The 19921-nt window shown below is 36.1% G+C and overlaps 1 protein-coding gene and 1 pseudogene across 3 annotated transcripts in view; one reads left to right on the top strand and one right to left on the bottom strand.

Moving 5' to 3' along the window:
- The window catches only part of Znf385b (zinc finger protein 385B), a 414848-nt gene that overhangs the window by 342816 nt on the left and 52111 nt on the right, over positions 1-19921 (bottom strand). The gene's annotated exons all lie outside the window — the stretch shown is intronic.
- Positions 4534-4592, top strand: LOC150056124 (U6atac minor spliceosomal RNA; annotated as a pseudogene).

Below are 19921 nucleotides of genomic sequence, written 5' to 3'. Positions count from 1 at the left end.
TGAGAAGTGCAACCCTTATTTCAATGCTAGTTATTGTGTGCACAAATGACACATTTATAGATGTGAAAATAATTTAGTTTTATGAGTGAAGAACAAAATTTTGGACTGAGCTTTCATGTTTGAGACTTATCTCTTTTTACCCTGACTCTCACAATTGCCTTCTGTCTTTGAATCTTAAGTCAAGCTGTTTTTACTGGGCCAGTTTTCTGTCTTTATAATCTTTGATAGGAATCTGCTCAAAATCCATCTCCCTTTGGGAGATCATGCTGGTTACTACAATATCATTTTTTATTTGACACCCTGTCAGGAGGTTACCCAATATCCCCTTGTATTTACACATCTATCATAAAACATCTTTTTATATGTATGTGCTTATGTTGCTTAGTCTATTAACATATCTAGAGCAGAACTAAAATTTGTAAATAAATCTTCAGTTTCTGGAAATAACTGAATATTCTAAAATTGAATTACAGCAACCCTACAATATAATGAAATGTTCCGTGCCATTGAAATGTGCAGTGAGCACTTACTGCTGAGAATGATAATCAAATAGTTGTGATTTTATAGATCAATAACTCTGAAAGTCTATCACCCACTTTCCAGATAAATTTTACTCTCTCTGCAAAAGGATACATCTATTGACTTCTAATATCTAATAACCATGTGAGTCTTGCTGTTTGTCTATATCTGGTGGGGATGAGAGTTAGAAGAACAAGGGCACAGTATGTGGACTTAAAGTTAAAATTCCTACTGCAGAAATAAAAACTGACATACAGAGGGCCGGGAGTTTGGCCTAGTGGTAGAGTGGATGCACGAAGACCTGGGTTCGATTCCTCGGTACCCCACATACATAGCAAAAAACCGAAAGTGGTGCTGAGGCTCAAGTGCTCAAGTGGTAGAGTGCTAACCTTGAGAAAATCCAAGGACAGTGCTCAAGCCCTGAGCCCAAGCCCAGGACTGGCAAAACAAACAAAACAACAACAACAACAACAAAAGACATACATTTGTCTGTAATTTTAAGTAAAGTTATCTTGACCCTACAATAATAATAGAAAACTTCAAGTGTCATCTGAGGTTCTGACAGCAACATAACTGAGCAGATTAAATTGTAAATGAAGGAGAAACTGAGCCTAAAGCACAGAGACTGGTGCAGGATAGAAACATATCCAGGAATGTCATCAGCTGAAAAGCTAGGATCTGACAATGGGGACAGTTTTGTGGAAGGGAATTCCAAAAAGAAAACAATTGAGAAAATTAAAAGTAGGTTCTTTTGGGGTGCATATTTTTATATCCCTAGCAAAGATAACCAAAAAGAACAGAAAAAATATGGTAAGAGGACTGTTTATTTCAAGTGAGAAGGGGAAAGTATATTGATATGGGAAAACTTGTGGCATATTTCTAATCATTGGCCAAATAGGAGTTGGACTCGTGGATAAAAGAATGTACACAATATTAATATATATCATTTTTAATTTTTTTATTGCTATGCTAGGGATGGAGCCCAGGCCTTTGAGCATCAGAGACTAGAACTGTATCCCCAAGCTCTAACTTCAACCTTTTTTTGTGCTTTTTTCCTACTTTCAATCAAGCATTGTTTCATCATGTTTCATGTTTGATATTCATTTAAGGAAAAGTGTCCAAGTTGCCTCCATTCAAGGAGGTGAGCAATAAAAGATGCCTGGATCAATTATTTCTCAAATTTCTATACTTCTAAGTATTTTCAGTCAATCATTAAACCTCTTTAAAACACAAAAGTTTTTGGGCAGGGAGTTTTGCCTAGTGGTAGAGTGCTTGCCTAGCATGCACGAAGACCCAGGTTCAATTCCTCAGTACCATATACATAGAAAAAAAGCCAGAAGTGGTACTGAGGCTCAAGTGGTAGAGCTCTAGCCTTCAGAAAGTCCAAGGACAGTGCTCAGGCCCTGAGTCCAAGTCCCAACTGGCAAAAAAAACCCCCAAAAAACAAAAAACACAAAAGTTTTGTCATGTTCCTAGCTGCTACTTCATCAATAAATGCTTCAGTTAGCAGATTATATTTGTTCCAAGGAATAGAGAGGGTCGGGGTTTTTTTGTTGTTGTTGTTATTTTGTTTTTTTGCCAGTCCTGGGAATTTGACTCAGGGCCTGAGCACTGTCCTTGGGCTTTCTCGAGTTTAAGCTCTACCATTTGAGCTGCAGCACCATTTCTGGCTTTTTTTTTTCTATGTATGTGAATCTTCCTGTACCCGGGTCTTCCTGTATGCTAGGTAAGCACTCTGTCACTAGGCCAAACTCCTGGCCCGAGAGGGCCATTTCTTTATGAAAGATTTTAGCGACTTTAAGATTTTACTCATCTAGAGATGAGTTATATAAAATGTCCTTAACAGTCCACAAAAGATCTGAATATTCTCCTTTTAAGAGGTTTTACAAACTTCCTGTATCCAAGCTGCTAGAGTGGCTCTCTCCCCAAGGGCACCATTAGAGTTTATCCAAGGGCAGTTTTCACTTCCCAGTACTGAAATAGTCATTTCCCACTTGCCATAGGTGTCCCTCTGCCTGTGTGCACAAGCATCATAATGAAATCTCATCCTAGGACATATCAACCTGCCGCAGCCAACAGAGCCTCTCCACTGAATACATGACATCAGGGAAAACAGCCTTGGAACAGTTAAGATAAATATCAAAATTGTGCTTTCCTCCCAGCTCCTGGGGGAAGGGAAACAGCTTGCCTCATTAAAGATTCTGACAGTGGCCAGTACTGCCTTGAAGCAGGCTGACTAGTTTGGGAGTCTCATGTTTAGCCAAAATGTAAATTACGATAGCCCCCAAAGGAGCTGAATCTAGGCAAAGAATGCTGATTAAGAAATGGAAATATATAGATCCATGATAGCAGGTCCTGTCATTCAAAATCTCCATTCCTGTATACTGTTCAGGCTGAGTAGGGGAAGGGAAGACAGCCCTGAAACCAAAGTGGGTTACAACAGAAGAACCTTTTCATCCATCACTGGCTGTGCTTTGGGCAAGAAACCTAATCTCTCATTATTTTCTCAAGAAGGAAGACAGTGCGAAGTCTTCATAGAATTTTTGGTAAATTTTAAGGACTATAATACATGCAAAGTGATTAGAACAACCATCTGGCACATACTTGATATTTAATAAATGTTAACTACATCTTATTATGAATGTACTTTGGGGAATGGAATAGGGGGGGAAGCTGTAACCATAGGTTACAAGTATTTCATAGAAACAATTACTTATCTCCACAACATGATCTCTGTGTTCAATCTTAATCAATACTCTTTTAATCTTATCATAAGAATTTATCTCATGATAATCTTATTACCAGATCACGTGATTCACCTAAACTCACACCACTTCTACTCCCTCTCCATTATCTTGGAACAAATTCCAGGAAAAACAGAATCTGCTCCATAAATATTTCAGTATGTCCCTACAGGAGTTAGATTTATAGCTCACAATTATTACACTTTAAAAGTGAGTAATAATTTCTTATTATCATCAAATATTCAGTTATGTTTATTTTCCCTATTGTCATATGAACATTTTTCCCTAACCACTAATTGATTCAGTATCTGAATAAGATCCAAATTGGTTGATGTGTTTTAAAGACTGTTTTAGTCTATAATTCCTTCTCTATTTTTTCCCTTGAAATTTGTTTGTAGAAGGAATCAGTTGTTGTTACTTTATAGTTGTCTGACACTCCACTTTGCTGATTGCATCACTATGGTGCCTTTTAATGTGCCCTTATGTTTTTCTTTTCCTTCTGCAGACTGGTAGTCTGGTCCACAGGCTTGAGCTCATTAATCTGTAATCATCACTAATAAACTACAGGACTTTCATCACATCACAAATTACACCATTCAATTTTGTTTTTGTGACATTAGCGGCTACTTGATGGTCATTAACTCAACCTATATTTGCAAAATACAATATTTTACCTTTCATTCTTCATTTGTTGGCTAAAAGAGTCATACAAAAGAAAAAACCGATTATCCTGAGTTATAATTCATGTAGGACAAGAAAATTGCTTTTGTCTACCTTAATGTATTTTAAAATGCTGAGTTGATTGACTATAATCCTTCAAATGAGACCACTAGAAGTTCCACTTTTTTAAGTATCATTATTAACTTGTGAGTTTAAACTACCTGACGTGTTTCAAACTATGTGATGATCAAATTATTTTGTCATTGATTAGTAAGAGCCTATTCCAGTTAATTCATTCCTCTTCTCATAGACCTAGTAGCCATCACTGGCTCCTTGCTTTCTTAATTTCTTGACCTGGGTTTAGGATTAACTAGTTCCCCAAAGACTCTTAGTGGTACATGACATTTAGACAACATAAACTGATGAGTAGTGGTTCACAGTGCTATGAAAGTACTCATTGCTTTTAGGCCTTTGCAATGGAAACATTTTTTTTTAAGTAAGACACATCACATTGCTTTTCTATCACAATTCAAATTTAGAATTGATATTCTATTGTTCCCATCAGCCCAATTACTCACCTAACAATACTAGTGTCAGAATAACAATATGAGTATTGTATGTCCGGAGAGAAGGTTAACACCCTCCTTGACAAGGATGGAAGAAGATCATGAGGCAAAGGCCAAAGGGTGAACCAATGTAACAGCAATATTCACAAGATAATATATTAGAAATGAACTTCACAGTGTGGGAGGGGGTGGAGAGAGGGAAAGTGGGAGAAAACATGGGAAGGGACAACAATGTCCAAGAAATAATGTACTCACTACCTTACAAATGTAACTGTAATCTCTCTATACAGCACCCTGATAATAAAAAAAGAATAATATGATCATGAACTCTCAACACACTTGCTAGAAATAATCTAAGCTTGAATTGTTTGTTCTTAGGTCATATATGGTCAAATTATTAGTTGAATTACTGTGATTTGAAATTTTAAGTTCTTTCCTATGTGATTATAATAAATTCATTGTAAAAATTATGTTTTACTTTGTTTCTTTTACATTTAGAAATTTCTTCCTATTTATGTAAAATACATTGTTTTTAAAATAATAATGTAATATAATGTAAGAATAATATTACAAAATAAAGCATAAAGAATTTAACTTATCAACACACTTCTTTCATCCTTTATGAAAATTATGCCCTATTTATTTGAGTGATATATTTTTAAACCTTATTTGTTAAATTTCTGGGAATCAGGGTCGTAACTCCATTTATATAGACAGTTTATAATGGTCAAATCAGGACTTAACATTTCTCCTATATTTTTTAAATTTTTGTTTAACATGCATAATTATATAGTAGATTACGAAATTCTAATACATGTACACAATAGGTACTGATTAGATCAGGGCATTAATATGCTCATCTCATTATCTTTTCTTTGTTTTTAGAGCTTCTGAGCTGTTCTTATCTAGTTATTCAAAAAATTTGGAATTAGCTCTATGCTATGTTACTGTGCTACAGAACACTAGAACTTATGCTTCCATTGAACTGTATCTTAGTTTGTTATTTTTTTATAATTTTTAAATTGTATTTATTATATTTACATAGTTGTATAAAGGAGTTAAGATTAATGAAGCAGTTTATGAATACAAGGTATCTATTAAAATTTTTTATTGGATCAGTGACATATAGAAAGGTTACAGTTACATAAGTAACATGATGCATGATGAGTACATTTCTTTTCAAGCAGTGTCACCCCCTCCCTCATTTTCTCCCCCTTTCCATGCCACCAGGCTCCCCTCTCCACCCAAGTTGTAAAGTTCATTTCCAGCAGTGTCTAGTGAGTATGGCTGTTTTCTCTTTGTCCCAATGTTTCTGTTTCCCCTCCCTTTCCCCAAATCATATTAATTTATATAGAAGACAAAGGGTACTGAAATCAGAAACAGTGACCACAGGGAATAAACCAGCGGGGTAGAGGGGGGCTGCCTGGGGGGGGGAGGTGTGATGTGGTGGTGAGAGGGGGTAAATAAAATGGTCAACTGAAAAAGGGCCGGGAGTTTAGCCTATTGGTAGAGTGCTTATCTAGCTTGCATGAAGTATGGAGGATCCTCAAAAGATTAAACATAGAGCTCCCCTATGACCCAGGAATTCTACTCCTAGGTATTTACCCAAATGATCACAAACAAGGCCACACTACTAAAGCTACTAGCACAACTATATTCATGTAGCATTATTTACCCTAGCTAAGATGTGAAACTAACCTAGATACCCCTCAGTAGATGATTGAATCAAGAAGATGTGGTATTTATACACAAATGGAATTCTATGCTGCCATCAGAAAGAATGACTTTGCCCCATTTGTAAGGAAATGGAAAGACTTGGAAAAGATCATATTAAGTGAAGTAAGCCAGACCCAAAGAAACATAGGCTGATTTCCCTCATTGTAATAATTGGTGTAATTATTAGTGTAATAATTGGTATAATTATTAGTGTAATAATTAGTATAAGTCTAGGATAGTCCTAGCAGAAATTTGAACTGTATTTTGTCATCCTGTAGCCAGTCTTCTACTACCATGTTCCAACTCAGCTCCACATAATCACTGTTACAGACTGATCAACTTTTTTCCTTTGCATCCATATATGACAGAGACTATGCTATGCTATATTTTCTGTGTTGACTTATTTCATTACCATAACAGCTTCTCAAAGTCTACTCATTTTGCTGAAAAGAACATGATGTCATTCTTTTGATGATTAAATAACATTCCATTGTAACTGGAATAAGAAGATATCTCAGTGGCTATTCCATTTTACTTTTTTATTTTTTATATTTTTATTTTTTATTGTTAATGTATAGAGGGGTTACAGTTACATTCATCAGGTAGTAGGTACATTTCTTCTCACACAATGATACCCCTTTTTTGTCCCCATTTCCCTTCCCCCACCCCTCCCAATCATCTTGTGTTCCCCCTTCCCTTTCCTATTTCAAATAAACAAATAAATGTATATACAATACACCAGGTAACAAAGTCAGATACTGTAACAATAGGAAATTAACCATAGGGGCAAAAACAGAGAAGAGAAATAACATAGTATATTAAGAACAACAATCACACAAGATAAAGCTCTTATTGCCATTTTACTTTTAATAGAGTAGGCAAATCCTCTTCAAGGATGAATGATAATGGCATATACTATACATATATTTCTTCATCTGGTTTATTTTACTCACAGATTCCACACTGTATAATTTTCCTCAATTACTGTGCTAAAACCACTGCCTGTACTATCTGAGATAACATAATGGCCAAAAGCTACTAGGGTTTCTTACATGACACTCATCAATGTAGTCTATTGAAAAAGTCCAGTCAAGTAGTGTTCATGTTGACTCATTAATGACTAATTTCAAAATATACTGTATACCCTATAAATGGAATCAGTGTTAGAAGTGAATAAACACGTGGAATGTAGCTCAGTGTTAGATGCTTGGAATGTACATGCTTGGCATGTGTGAAACCCTAAAATTGATCCTCAGTCCTACAAAAAGAGTGAAAAATTATAATCTATGTTGCTTAAATGTTTGTTATGTCAATGGGGTGTCCATGCCTATAATTCCAGCACATAGGAGGCTGAGGCACTAAGAGAATCCATGTTGGGCTACATAATGTAATCCTGATTTTTATTTAAAAAGTTAACTACTTCCATTAGAATTAGTCTTACATTACTGAAGACAAAAATGTGCCAAAATTGAATATCTGAATCTCTTTCTTCTTTTAGACATTTGCAAGAACTAATAACACCGTAAATAAAATTTTGAAGTATTTTTATGTAATAAGTTTTAGGATGCATATAGATTATTTTTCTTCTTATTGCCTTCTTATGTATGTGGAAATCTGTGCAAGTTTGGAGTGAGGAGAAGTGAACAGAAATTTTAGCTAAGGTGCTAAGTAGTTGGAAGATGTCAGGCCAGTCATTTTTCTTCAGAAATCTCTTACAATCGTAAGGGTGATGTGAAGATGATGGTACCCAGGCCAGTGTTGTGGCGAGAAAGGGAATTATTCTAAAGCAACACGTGAATCTCAAAGCCATCTGCAAATATATAATAAACAGGGTACTAAATGGCTGACTTGCTAAAATCCAATCTTAAAACTTTAATTTGTTTGTTTAAAATGATGGCAACATTGACTGAGAATGAGAGCTTTGCAATCATCTGAGCTGTGGTCGAGACAGTATTTGCCTGAACACAATCAGTTAAAAATATCTGTCTTTTGATTTGACATTCAATACTGAGATGAATCGAACATGCTTCAAAATTTTAATCTGACATCCAAGAGCTGAACCACTGAAAACATAAAACATTTTGAGGGAGAGAGGATTAAAAAACAAAACAACTTGCTAATCTCAAGTGACTTTTAATTCTTACTCTGATTACTCAATATAGAAAATATATCTTCAACTAGAAACTCATTAGAAAATTAATCTGAAATTCATCTGTAACCTAAGTTATTTAGAAAATACATTCATTTTCATATTAGAGAAAATAAAACTAAAGTGAATTATTTTTCTTTAGAAACTTTCCAAATATAAATTTCATAAGAAAAATATATGGGTGAGGAATAAAGAGATTCATGTCAGTGCATTAAAAGTCAACTCTCTTCATTGCTGCTTTTTTCAGCATTTCTTATCTTTGCCCATTCAAATTATTTTTTCTTGCCAATAAATTCTGAATGTGATTTCTATTTGTAACTGAAGTTGAAGGAATCTGCTTGTTTGTTTCAAGCAGAAATCTGCTTTATGGATTGAATGCTTTTTGTGCATTCAAGAGTTATACCTAAGCTTACATGTAAACATCAAAAATAATACTGTATATAGACTTTTTCAGCTCTATATTTCATAGTTGCCTATTATTTTGTTTCCAATTAAATCCTGAATGGTGCCAAGAGTTATTCCTGTAAATTACCAATCCAACCACAAGTACTCATTGAGCAGGAAGGATATAGGAGCTTGATATGAACAGTTTCAAATACTCAGAAGAAGAGAGAAAACGGACCCACAAGCACCTACATATCCACCACACATAATGTCACAAACTTGTCTTGCCTTTGAAATCTCAGACATTAGGTATACTTCAACAAAAATCAGAGCCATGTAATGAGTGTTGTCCTTAATGTACTATGTTAACTCTCATCTCTTTTGCCATCCCTTGGTTATCTCATATTGTTACAATATTTCACCTTGTTATCTGATATATTTTATATGTGCTTAATTGGTTATTTGAAATTGGATAGGGAAGGGGGGAAATCAAGATAAGCAGGGGGAGGGTGGGAGGGAAATGGGGACCATGTCATAAGAAAGGGTATCAATGTTTGTGAAGTTATGACCTTCATTCTGATGAATATAATGTAACCCTTCTACTAATCACAATAAAAAATAAATAAAATCTTTTAAAATGACATTGTTTTACATAACCATACTATTATTTCATCATACCAATTCATGATATAACATTGGGACCTAGCTCATTACCAGTTTCACAGTTGGCAGGCTCAAATAGGACTCAAATTACATATACACTCCATTTGGCATTCCTTCCCTATTTTAATATTTATTTCCTTGTCTTGCTTATTCTTTTTGTACCAGTCCTGAGTTTTGAACTCGGGGCCTAGCACTGTCCAAGACTAGCATGTCACCACTTGAGCCACAGCACTACTTCTTTTGGGGGGTGGGGGTAAGATTTTTTGTTGTTTGTTGCTTTTTGTTTGTTTGTTCATCTGTTCTGTAGTAAGAGTCTTACAGCCTTTCATGCCTGCACTGGCTTTGAACTGTAATCCTCAGATCTCAGCCTCCATAGCCCACCACAGGTATGGGCCACTAGTCCTGGGATACACTTAAGTTTCTTTTTAAATAAAACTATAACTAGGGACCAGGAGTTTGGCCTAGCGATGGAGTACTTGCCTAGCATGCACGAAGACCTGGGTTCAATTCCTTGCTACCACATACATAGAAAAAAAAAATGTTAAAAGTGGTGCTGTGGCTCAAGTGGTAGTGCTCTAGCCTTGAGAAAGCCCAAGGACAGTGCTCAGGCCCTGAGCTTAAGCCCCAGGACTGGCAAAAAAATACAAACAAACAAAAAAACACTATAACTCATTTAAAAATTTAATGATTTTCTTGAGTGCCTAGTTCTTGCTAGGTGTTTTGTATTTATTACCTAATTTAATCTCAAAATATTCTTGGGAGGCAATGTAGCAGAAATTTATTGTAAAAATATTTGCTTTCAGTGCCATATACATAGAAAAAAGCCGGAAGTGGTGCTGTGGCTCAAGTGGTAGAGCACTAGCCTTGAGGAAAAGCCCAAGGACAGTGCTCAGGCCTTGAGTTCAAGCCAAGGACTGGCAAAAAAAATAAAAATGTGCTTTCTCCCCCATGACATGCAGTTGTTTCTGAAAAGTGGTTACAAATTGAGGCTTCAGCAAAGGTGCACTTGAGCCATACAGATCAAGGTTGCTCTAGTCATTTCCCAGTGGATAAACCCAATTTTCTTTGGACCTAGACAAGATTGTCTCCGAAGGGCACATGTCTTCAAACTTTTCCTCTACAAAGGTACTCTGAGCCAGGTAATTTGATTTATGAGCAAATTTGTTAAAATATACATCCTCCCAAAACAAAGATCCTAACTACCTCCTTTGTAATAAAGGCGTCATGCCATGTTTCTATTATTATTGCATTTGTCATGTTATTATAGTTTTCTAGAACCACTACATGATAAATCCCAACAGTATAAAAATATGCCTTATTTAATTTTTGAATCTCTAGGGCTTAGTACACTGCCTGACATATAAAAATCTGTGGAATTGAAAAAAATAAACTGAAGTGAATCAATTATACATTCTGCATTTAGAATATGTTTTAAGAGGCTGGTGATTATGTACCTGAGGGGAGACTTCTAATGCATCCTTAAGTAAGTCACAGCACCCAAGTTGCATCAGGAAGTGGCAACAGCAATATCCACAGCATATTGGAAAGAAACAATGGGAAAAGGTTAGGGGCTGGGGGTGGGGGAGAGATTCCAAGAGAAACTTCATATCTTCAAAAAATAAACCATTCTGAAATACTGTAGCATAAGGTAAGCCAAACTGTACTTAATAAGAGTCACAAACCTATCATTCTGTCTTTGCATGGGGAAAAAAAAATCTCTGGCTAATTGGCAGTAAAGACATTTTTCACCATTGCCAGGGCTGAGATTAGACAACCAAATCAATGTTAGACAATCGTCATTGTATAGAAAATTCAAATCCCTTAAACCTCAGCTAAGCTCATTTCTTCTGGCTCCATCATGAGAGGTGAGCAGCTGGCTGCCATAGTAATATCTCTTTATATACTCTGAGACCCTCCAAATGTGCAGTGCTTATTCCAACCTTTAAAATATGCAGCCCTCTTCACACCCTTCTTTATGCATCCTGTTGGGAATGTTCCCTTATGTAATTCTTTTTTTTTTTAATTTGCTACATTCTTTAACTTTACCTCTCCAAGACAGACATTAACATTCAGCTAATGCCTTCAGTTCACTTACTACATTAAGGATTTCCCCTCTCAAATTCACATTCTGACCTGGAACATCTTAATGGAGATGTTTATTTTAGGTAATTATTTACCTACATTTCATTCCTTGTTTTGAAGTGTCCGATGATAAAATTAAAACAGTCCCAATCAGAATCATGCAACCAACTTTAAAACAGTCTCCATCTGTCTTGGGAAGATTTGCCTTGCTAGTGATGTGTGGATGAATTTTTAGCACAAATTAAACCTCACAGCACCATTTCGTAAGAATTTCTGCAAGTGTTCCTAACTCTGCCATTATGTCACCTTCTGATACTGTGGAACAGTGCGGCCATTTTGCAGCTGATTGATATTAGTCCACACAACCCTGATCAAAAGCTGAAAATCTGCAGAAAATCTGTGGGAGATGTAGTGATTGGTCTTAGGGAAGGGTCTAACAGAAACATTCTCTAAAGCCAGGCATCAGTGGCTCATACCTGGAATCTCAGACACTCAGAAGGATGAGATCTGAGGATTGCAGCTGAAAGCCAGACCAGGTAGGAAAGTCTACAATACTCTTATCTCCAATTTACCACAAAAGTCCAGAAAATATTGGGAACAAGAGGTTGGTGGTGGTCTTTTGTGCGTGTGTGTGTGTGTGTGTGTGTGTGTGTGTGTGTGTACACTGTACTCAGTCATTCCTTTTTCTTTTGTTTTCCCCCCTTTGGCTTACCCCCTGTTGTCACTGTATTGTTGTTTTCAGTATCCTTGGTCTCATATATGTTTCTCTGATTTGGAGATAGGAAGAGGAATCACAGAAATGGTGAGACAAAGAACAAAGGGTAAACCAATGTAACAGTGATACACTGTTGTGATAACATAGTGTCACAAGACACTAGGCTGGAAATGAACTTTACAACTTGCAAGATAGGGGATTGGGGAAGAGAGAAAATGGGAAAGGTGAGGAGGGGCAACACTGTTAAACATTGTTCAAAAATTACACTCACTTCCTTACATAAATATCACCCTTCTGTACACCGCCTTTACAAATGGAAACAAAAATATAGCTCCGAAGTAGAGATGTGGCTCAAGTGTTGGAGTGCCAATCTTGAGACAAAAAGCTAATCTCATATTATTATTGTATCTGACTTTGTTACCTGGCATATACTATATATATTTATTTGTTTATTTGAAAATAGGAAAGGGAAGAAGGGAAAACAAGATGATTGAGAGGGGGGAGGGAAATGGGGACAAAAACATGAGACGGGGTATCAATGTGTGAGAAGTAATGTACCTACTATCTGGAGAATATAATTGTAACCCCTCTATACATTACAATTTAGAAAGCTAAGGAAAAGTGCCCAGGATCTAAATTCAAGCCTATATACGGGTGATCACAAAGGCATGCACGTACCCATGTATATGCACAAGCATGCGCATATACACATGTATTTACTTTTCTATTTTCTTTCACTGCTACCAAATGATTAGGCAAACAAACCTACATAAAATGAGTCTAAATAGAAAATGCATTTTCTGGCCTTAGGAAATAATGTTAAAGAATAGCAAATCCATTTTTAATATAGCACTGTGTGCCAGATACTGCTGTAAACACATTACAATAAGAAAGTAGCCCATTCAGCATTTAAGTCATTCAAGCTTTAGAATATCCCCTGTGAAGGAGATATTTCTACTGTCTTCATAGAAAGTAAAAAATGCAAGAGATTTTTTTAATAATCTTCCCAAACTGTTGCATGTATTGGTTGTGACAAATCCAGATAGTCTGGCTCCAGACTGATGTGCCTGTGACCAACATGTAATGGGTTTAGGAGATTCAGCCTTTGACACAGAACCTTTACCAGCCTGGTAATGCTATTTCAAAAATATGAATAGTTAGAAGATAATATTTTATTTCAGTTAACAGAAAATTGAAAAAGAAATCAACATGCTATCACCCTGGATTCAAGCTGGCTGAATGGGAACACGTAAACTGACAAGAGTAGTTTCACTATAGCCTGTGTATGTGTGCCTGATACTTAAACAAAGATCTTTTCAAGATTACAACAAAACCATCAGCTGCTTAGATGAAATTATTTGCACAAACTCAAATGGTGGTTAGATGAGTGCTTTTTTTCTTTCTAATTAATGGAATATTTTAGAGATAACAGCACAAATAACATAAAATGAGATTTATAAACTGAGCACTATATTTTCACAGCATCATCACTGGACCAAGACCAATATCTATATTCAAAAGCCTGATAGAACGATTGATCAGCAAACAGCAGCTTGGCATTTACTGAGTAAAACATTTTGGAGCTGATTCTTTGAAGAGCAAAGAAAGATTGCCCCGATATAAAGAGGCATGGCCTTTATCCTCCAAAACTACAGCCAATAACAGAGAATTTGGTAGGAATAAAATATGTCTGTTAGTCAGACATATAATTTCTATGATAAAAGACTCCTTCAAGTTATGCCACCTAATAGGAGTTGATTATAAGAATGTATTTGAAAACAAGAAAAAGTAGGTGTTTTTGCACTGTAATGGACCTGCCCGGAACTCAAGAACAATTAGGTTCAGTCTTAGACAGACAAAACTGTGTTCAAAGTTGGAAGGTTATTTGGGAGCCAAAGAATCTCTTGTAATTAGGTTCAACCTGTCAGTTCCTCAGTTTCCTTGCCTAGAAAACTGAAATAATGGTAATCTACTCCATAGGACAGTTCTCTTTGGTGAGTCTTCTCATTCATCAAAGTTCAGATTGAATTTTCTTTTCTGAATCAGCTTCCTCAGTTCTGAGTGCTTGTGCCTATGAACAGATGGCAGTTTCAATGTCCTCCACTGCACTGCGTCCTGACGCAAGCCTGGACTATAGAATGCAGTAAGAGTGATATTACTCACATCTGTAATTCTAGCTACTCAGGAGGCAGGCATATGAAGATCATTGTTCCAATCTAGCTCAAGCAGGAAAATCTATGAGATTTTTTCTTAGAAGCCAGAAGTGGAACCATAGCTCAAGTGATAGAGCACTAGCCATGACCAAAATGGATCATACAGTGTTCCGATCCTGAGTTCAAGCTCCAGGACCATCATCAAAAATAAAATATTTAAAACTATTTTTTGAAAGAGTGACATTCTGAAATTCTCAAGCTCAAGCCTGAAGAGGATTCTCAGCCTTCATTTTCTGTTCTTAGAACTCCGCCATCATGTTATGAAAAACCTGTATCACAGAAAGAGGTTACAAAGGATCATAGTGGGGCGGGGTGCGGGGGGAGAGCGCAGGGTGTAGACCAAAGCCTTAGATTCACTTCCAGATGATACTAGTACCATAGTACCAACCCTTACCGTAGGAAAAAACCCTTTGCCTGATCTAGCCCAGCAAGCTCCAAATGAGTCCATCCTGGACATTACCAGCATATATGAGCTTAGGCCACAGAAATGTGAGAAAAGTAAAGTATTACTGCTTTAAGGCAGTAAGTATGGGTTTGTTTATGAGAACAACAGATATCCCAAACACTATTTGTGAAATTCTAGCTATTTCTTGACTAAACTCTCATTGTACCACCCTACATTGTGGCTGTATTATAATTATTGAATTTCATAGGTTGGTTTATAAAATGTCAGATTTCATAACATTTAGAAGAAGACACAGTAGAGCCAGCTGCCTGTGATACTAGGTACTTGGAAGACCGAGATTAGGAAGATCATGGTTCAAGGCCAGACTGGGCATATACAAAAAGACCTCTTTTTAATCAATAGCCGGGTGTGGTGGTGCATGTCCATTACTCCATCTGCATGAGATGCTGAGACTGGGAGAACTATGGGCCTGGGTCAACCTGGACAGAAAAGTTCATGAGATTCATTCTTATGAACAGAGGTTGGCCATGGTAGTGCTCACTACCAAGGGAAAGGAAGCCTAAATAGGCAGCCAGTGTTCTAGGTGAACACCTGGGAAAGAAGTAAGATCCTCTTTCAGAAGAAACAGTTTAAAAAAGAAAAGGCCATGTGGTGTTTCTCCACCGTACCGCTCCTGCCTGACAAGTGCCAGTACCTGAGTTCAAATCCCAGTACCAATGAATAAATTAACAAAGAAATACACAAATAAATGAGACAGAGTATAACAGACTGTCTCTCATACTTCAACAGAGAGGCCAGGCATGGTGGTTCATGCCTATAAGTCCAAGTTTTCAGAAAATGCAAGTGGTAGGATCACAGTCTAAGGCTTGCCCAGATAAAACATGGGAGACATTATCTGAACTAAACACAAAAGAGCTGGGGACATAGCTGAAGAAGAAGAAGACTCTGGTATATTGTATATATGCTAATTTGTTTATTTGAAAGAGGAATGGAAGGGGAAAAATGAGATGATTAGGAGGGGGTGGGGAGAAGGGAAAGTGGGAGAAAAACATGAGGAGTCTCAATGTTTGAGAAGTACTATACCCACTACCTGTAACTCCTCTATAGATCACCCCAGAGATAAAAAGACATATATGTCTTATATTTAAACTATATAACATGTTTCTGTAGTTTTACATGTATGCTGAAGTGTGATGGGATTGGAGATAAAGGGAATTGCTAAGTAAGCATCTTTATGATGAATGGCAAGTGGTGAAGAGAGAATAAAAACATTAATTATCATTGCATTTTCTCCTTTATGAAGAATAACTTGCTTTTGTAAATTTTCTGATGGTATAATGAATAATAGCTATATCAATTTCCTCATTAAAAACAGAAGTATACCACTGCCTTAGCAAACGCAATGTCCTGAATTCAATTCTAGTACTACCGAAGAAAAGGTGCCACAGCATGAAAAATAGCATATAAAATATACGGTTCCACTCTTGAATGATATATGTATCATGTATAAAATGAAACATACATGTGGGGCAGGGAGTTTGGCCTACTGATAGAGTGCTTGCCTAGCATGCATGAAGACCTGGGTTTGATTCCTCGGTACCACATATATTGAAAAGTCAGAATTGTTGTGGCTCAAGTGGTAGAGCACTAACCTTGAGGAAAGCCCAAGGACAGTGCTCAGGCCCTGAGCTCAGTCCCAGGACTGGCAAAAAGAAAAATGAAACATACATGCAAGAATGGAAGAGATGACACTAAACATAGGCTAACTATGGTGCTAACCATACTTCTATCTAGAGAAACAGGGATGAGGCAGAAGCCCACAGCCACATTTCAGTAATGGGGTACTGCTGTAGAAACACAACTAGGACAGGCATTCTGATATTTAATAAAATTGCATGGCAGGTGCCTAGTGGTGAGCTAGTTTATGTACTTTTCTTTCTATTTAAAGTCTTCCATAATGAAAATGTAAAAACAAATGAAATGTGATATCAAAAAACATTCCCAAAGCTCAGGACAGAGTTAAGCTCAGATGGAATGGTAGTTTCTAGCTCTAGCAGAAATGAGGACAGTGAGTGGGGATGTTTCATGGCAAAACAAGGTAACCGTACTTAATAACAATGTATTATGCATGTCAGAGTAATGTAAAGGGAGAATATATGTGTTCTCACCACAGATAAATAAAACAAATTTAACATGAAAGGTATACTAGTTACCCTGTATCCCATAAATATGAACAATTATTATTGTACTAATTAAAAAGGAAAGAAAAACAGGTCCCATGACAGAAATCTAGGACAAAAACTACATATCTGAGATCCCAGAATAATGAAAAGACAAGGAACAGAGTTCAACCATTTAGTTTTACTTTCCATAGAATGCTAAATCATGTGAAAGTTTAAAAAGACAAAGCCAAACCATCTGGAAGTATCAGTAAAGATAAGATACCAAAAAGCAAATCATAGAAATTTTAGAAACTCATATAATCAAGAGCGACTTGTAACATGAGCAAAAATAATCCATCATATTTGAATAACTAACAGAACATTCTACTATTTATGATGATTTATAGATATTCATGACCTTAAATTCTCAAAAACTCATAAATTACTTCTATTCAGTAAACCTTGATAAAAATCAAAGAGAATTGACTTTAAGCTCTTGATTCAAAAATGCATCTGGTAAAATGAAGACAGGAATGTTCTGAAAAAAATTTAAAAAGTAGATTTGTGCTATTCACATTAAAACACTGTATAATGGCATAATTATAACAAGTGAGGTAATACCATGAGAGCAGATATCATATCAATGAAACAGAATTATCTGCGAATAAGCCTGGTGCCAATGGCTTACGCCCACAATACTAGCTATTCAGGAGACTGAAATCTGAGGATCGTTGTTTAAAGCCATCCTAGGGAGGCAAATCTGAGAAACTCTTATCTCCAATTAACCAGCTAAAAGCCAGAAGTAGAAGTGTGTCTCAAGTGGTGGAGCAACACAACCTTGCAATGATAAAAGCCAAGCAAAATCACCAGGTCCTGATTTCAAGCCTAAGCACTGGAACAAAATAATAAAATAATAATAGTAACAATAACAACAATAATAATAATGTCAATAATGTTTGCTCTCACATTTGGATGTTTGTTCTCAATGAATTAAATACCTGAAACATAAACCAATTTGTTTTATTTAATTGGACATACTTGGGGCAACTTATAATTCTGCAACCACTTTACTGGTATTTTGCTATCTAAATTTTTAATTCAATAAAATTAAAAAATAAAAGACAAAATTGAACATTATAGCAAATATGATAGATAAATGGTTAATAACATCAAAATGAAAACTCATGTCAGGAAAAAAACTGTTTTGAGCAAAAGCTGTCCATAAGGAAAAAAATCAAATGAATGATGGAGGCATAAAAAGGTGATTTCATCTTCTAACATTTACGCAAATACCTACTGCTGAAATAATGTTATATACAGTAAAAAAATTATGAAAACGTAGCAATGAAGATACCTCCATAAAAGAAATGTAAGCTAATGTAAAAAAGAAATAACATATCAAACTTTCCAATGTGTGTGATTTCATGAAACAGTAAGTTTCAAGTCCTCAACATTGAAAACAATGTGACAAGGCACTCTTACTTTATTCTGCAGGCATATAAATTGGCAGAATCATTTTCTGAAACAATCTGGCCATATTTAACAAGAGTCATAAAATGATATAGATCATTTGACTCAGCAATTTCTTCAGGCTCTCCACTAGAAAATATTCTGAAATCTACTAAAAGATTTATGTACAGAGATACTCTAATTCTTAATGATATCAAAAATAGCAACTGGGTAAAAAATCCAATAAAGAAATGAACACATAAATCATAACACAACCACAATATCAAATAATCTATTAAAATAGTTACTTACTGACTGTATTGGCATGTGAAAAGTATTATAATATGTTATGCAAATAAAAAAGAGATTTCAAGCCTGTAAATAGTTGGATCTCAATCATAAAAAATGACAAACAAAAGTGAATACATTTATTTCTGGAGCACTGTCACCTCCTAGGACTTTTTCTTATTGTATTGCTAACCCCTTCTTAAACTCATTTTCTGGTGTTCATCTGTTTGACACTCCATTGTACTATGTTGCAAGGTTCCATCTCCTCACAATTTACAAGGTGACCTCTGCAGATTCTTGAATTTAAAGTTGCTATATGCACTGACAAATTGCATGTTACTTGGCACACACACATGCACACATACACACACACACACACACCCTATAATCTCAGTCTCTCAATTTAACTTCAAACTCATACAGAACTGCTGACTGAAATGATCATCAAATGGTTTACTAGCAACCCCCAAGCAGTCCTCATCCCCAAATTACCATGTAACTGAAAAGAAACTCCATCCATCCAGTTGTTCAAGCTGCTCATTAAGGGCCTCCATCTCCCTTTGCCCACTTGTACAGAGATTCAAATCTGATTTCTTTCTTTTTTTTTTCAAAATATGCTAGAAGCTACTACTTCTCCCCACATCCACTGTAGTTTTAGTCACAATGTAGAATATGCTGCACTCCTCAAAAGCCTACAACCTTATCTCCATTCCCAACAGTCTGCTCCCATCAACTGCATCCAGAGTGATTCTTTACACCCCATTTTAAAACATGTCACGCCTCTTTGACTTCCTCCTTCTTCTGGAGTGAAAGTTCAAATCCACATGAAGTCCTTAAAGCCCAAATTAGACGCCCTGAAACCATGAGGGAAGCAGAAGAGAAAAGAGGTCTTCTGCATGAGTTTGCTTCCATGTGGGAAAGAAAGAATTACTCTGAAGGCAACACCACTGTTTCATAGCTTCTTCAAGTATAGAGAATGTTCGTTCTTATCCCTGATTTGTTAACAATCCCTGATTTTTAAAGCAAGACTAAGAAGATGTTTATCTTTGTGGTTATTGTTCTTAATGTACTATGTGAAGCTATTTTTTCTCTTCTTTTTCCCTTATGGTATATAACCCCAACAATAAAATCAAAAAAGAGGAAAAAATGCTCTTTAAATGAAAGATTATAATTTCTGTCTTTGCTTTTTGGGGAGTGGTGTGGTT

This window comes from Megascapheus bottae, chromosome 12, assembly GCF_031878675.1.
Source record: "Megascapheus bottae isolate mThoBot1 chromosome 12, mThoBot2.hap1, whole genome shotgun sequence".
Taxonomy (NCBI): domain Eukaryota; kingdom Metazoa; phylum Chordata; class Mammalia; order Rodentia; family Geomyidae; genus Megascapheus; species Megascapheus bottae.
This window is presented reverse-complemented; position numbering and strand designations above follow the sequence as displayed.